General features: G+C 42.8%; 1 non-coding gene across 1 annotated transcript; it reads left to right on the plus strand.

Annotated features, from left to right (window-relative positions):
* The first annotated feature begins 1,901 nt into the window (after nt 1–1,901).
* LOC118489874 lies at nt 1,902–2,008 on the plus strand. Its single transcript, XR_004887887.1, has one exon. It is a non-coding gene; the product is annotated as a small nucleolar RNA R71 (small nucleolar RNA).
* The last annotated feature ends 1,830 nt before the right edge of the window (nt 2,009–3,838 follow it).

Here is a 3,838-nt window from a genome sequence, read left to right on the forward strand (position 1 = left end):
TCCTGTAGGATGTTCAGCACGGGGCCGTGTTGGCTGGGCACGGCCCGTGCTGAGCTTACTGTAATGAAGAAATTGTTGTCGGATGGCCCTATTTTCGTGCATGGGCCATGTTTCTTGTTTCCCTTGCTATCCTTGACCATCCCGAGTGTGTTTTATTTCTGCAAATTAAAATTAAAAGATTAAACTAAACTAAGGATAGTTCTGCGGAATGCCTACGTGGTGCGCCACGTTTATAAGGGTCTTTGGCTAGACCCAAGGCGAGGTTATATGTTTTCCGAGCGGGATGTTTTGCATCCCATGTTGCACCGTCGGAGAGCATCATCCAAACTCGAATCAATAACCTTCATGTAATTGACCGGGTCATCGTCCTCTATTCTCTTCCCAACCCCGAATGTTACTTCATTATCCCCATATTTTAAAGTGAGTGTTCCGTCATTCATGTCCACCACTGCTTGTGCGGTGGCGAGAAATGGTCTCCCTAGTATGAGGGGGAATTCGGTGTCTTCTTCCATATCAAGTATGACAAAGTCGGCCGGGTAGACGAAATTGTCGACCTTGACTAGGAGATTTTCAATGACACCTTGCGGGAATTTGACGGATCGATCAGCAAGTTGTATGCTCACTTTTGTAAGACTCGTTTTTCTTAGGCCGAGTCTTTTGACCATTGATGAGGGCATGAGGTTAATGCTAGCCCCAAGGTCAGCTAGTGCATTACGAACGGTGGAGTCCCCGACCGAGCAAAGAATTGTGAAGCTTCCGGGATCAATTTTCTTTTGGGGGAGTTTGTTGAGTATGAGGGCAGAGCATTCTTCGCCTAAGTTAACTAATTGCAATGTTTCAATTTTCCTTTTTTGAGTGAGGAAGTCCCTCATGAACTTAGAGTATTTAGGCATTTGGGTTAGGACGTCAATGAAAGGAATGTTGACATGCAATTGTTTTAGTAGACTTTCGAATTTTGCGAATTGCTCATTGGTCTTTTGACAGATTAACCTACCGGGGTACGGAACTCGAGGAGCCTTGGTAGGCTCTGGTGAGGGAGGAGAACCCTTCTCTTGTTGGGGCGGTGTTGCGGTCTCCTCGGTAGGCGGCGGGCCTTCCGTAGAACCCACGGTGCGGTTCCGTAGTGTTATGAGTTGAACTTGTGCCTTTGGGTTTGTTTCGGTATTGCTTGGTAACGCGCCTTGTGGTCTCTCGGAGAAATTTTGGGCTAGTTGACTTATTTGTTTTTCCATGTTTTGAATACTAGCTTGTTGATTTCTAAAATTTGATTCTAATTGTAGAAACCTCTCCGAGTTTTTCTTATCAGTGTCGGAGATGAGGCGAGATATAGTATCTTCAAGCCTCTCTCGTCCACCTTGTTGTTGAGAAAAATTTTGTGACTCATTCCTTGGTTGTTAAAGTTTGTTCGTTGATTTAGGTTTTGTTGGTTACTACTACTGCCGGGTTCTCTCCAACCAAGGTTAGGGTGATTACGCCATCCTTGGTTGTAGGTGCCCATTGGGGGACCCGACGGCCTAGGTCTATTATCAATGTAGTTTACCGACTCTATTTGATCATCTGTTTCTTTCATACAACTCCAATTTTCATGTGGCCCACCACACCCTTCACAAGCCATAACCGAGACTGTTTTTGTCATTTCTAGCTTTTTAATTTTTGAAGAAAGGGCCTCGATTTGGGCTTGTAAAGAAGTGCTTTCATCAACCTTATGGGCGCCCAGGGCAATAGATTTATTGCCTCGGGGAGTGTGCCACTGGAAATTGGTTTGAGCAATTTCCTCAATTTGATTATATATTTCATGTGGGAGGCGATTACCTAAAAGTCCCCCGGAGCTAGAGTCAAGTGTTTGTCTTGTGTGTGGCAACAACCCATTATAGAAAGTGGATACTTGTTGCCATATCGCAAGACTGTGATGAGGACACTTTCGCAATAGCTCCTTGAACCTTTCCCAAGTTTCATATAAGGATTCCCCGTCCTCTTGTGAATAGGTATTAATTTCAGTCATTAATTTAGCCGGTTTAGCGGGAGGGAAATACTTATATAGAAATTTTTGGGCTAGTTCATCCCAGGTGTTTACCGATCCAGCTGGGAGGGCATTAAGCCAAGCCTTTGCTCGGTCTTTTAGTGAAAAAGGAAACATTCGGAGGCGGATAGCGTCATTTGATGCTCCATTGATCCGAAAGGTATAACATATTTCTAAGAAATTAGTAATATGTAGATGGGGATCCTCGTTCGCAAGCCCATGGAAGGTTGCAGAGTTTTGAAGCATCAGTATCAACTGCGGCCGAAGTTCGAAGTTATTGGCTTCAACGTTCGGTGCATTGATAGCGGCGCCGAGATTACCTACGGTGGGTCGTAGATAATCCATGAGGGTACGTTGGTCCGCCATTGGAAGTGGATTCCCCGAAACCTTCTCTTGGTTTTTAGCTTTGAGTCTTTTTCTCAGAAAGCGTTCGGGTTCTTTTAGAGGTTCTTTTATGTCTTTATTAGAACTGGAGCTCATACACTACGTAGAGGTGGCGTCTGGTTCCAAGTCCTGCAACAAAAACAGAAAAGAATGTTGGTCAGAAGGTTCACCACGGCCCCGTGCTCAGTGAACACGGGCCGTGGTCGGAGTTACAGTGATTGTTTTCCGGATCCCTGTTACTGGAGAGTTGGACACGGCCCCGTGTTGCACCGACACGGCCCCGTGGTCAGCCTTCTGTAACTCGGAAAACTAAAAACTGCCAGTAACACTGCTGGGCACGGCCCGTGTCCGACCAGTAACATTGAAAGGTTTTCATTGCATACGAATGGTAGGCATACTACATGATCATAAAACAAACCCCATAATGCCATTGATATTAAATATCCAAAACAAAAGTTAAGTTAAGTGTTTACATCACATGAAAGATAATTGTTTGAAAAGTTTAGAACTTCATTTCAAAGACAAATATCAAGGTTTTGATCATTATATCACCACATGAGGTGGAATATAACAACCAAATCCCACAAAAGAGGCATTGGAGTCCCGACATAAAATATCTAAAGACACAAAGAACATTCTTGAACAAGAGGAACCGCGCGTACATTATAACAACCCTCCTAAATAATTTTTCGACACCCATAATATGTTTAAACTGTCCCTATACGTCTTAAAATACACCCCTAATATGAAATTTAACCCTACATACCTTTACATAATTCAAAATAAAATAAAAATCAAGCTTTAGGGGCGCTCGCGGGCCGCGAAGGCTTTGCCTTCAGGCAACGCGGGGTGATGCGTGTGGGTGTGTATATGTTTTAGGTATATATTTTAAGCCCTTTTTACACTTTTTTAGCCAAGTTTTAAATTTATAAAACACGATATTTACTAACACTACACACACAGATGGGCAAGTGCACCCATCGTGGACGTAGTATAGTGTTGGTAAGATATCGAGGTCGTCCAAGGACACAAGAGCTTTTAGTACCGGTTTATCCTCAACGTCTAATCAAATCAAAATGTTAGAAAAGATTTTTAAACTAAGAAAATAAAACTAACTAAATGCTGAAAAATAAAAATAAAACAGATAGACAAGATGAATCACTTGGATCCGACTCGTGTATAGTGTAACCTTTGATTATTTTCGCACTTTTGCACTTGTTTAAGAGATTATCTTAGTTATTGTAGTAGGCCCCTCTTTTGAAGGTGACGTTACCCTCAACCCAGTAGTCTAAGTCAGCAAGGATACAATCCTAAAGGGTCGGATTATTGAAAGATAATTAATTAAGTTATTAATGCAAATTATGGTAGGCCCCTCTTTTGAAGGTGACGTTACCCTCGACAAAGTAGTCTGAGTCAGCAGGGATACAGTCCTAT

Source organism: Helianthus annuus, chromosome 2 (genome assembly GCF_002127325.2).
Source record: "Helianthus annuus cultivar XRQ/B chromosome 2, HanXRQr2.0-SUNRISE, whole genome shotgun sequence".
Lineage (NCBI taxonomy): Eukaryota > Viridiplantae > Streptophyta > Magnoliopsida > Asterales > Asteraceae > Helianthus > Helianthus annuus.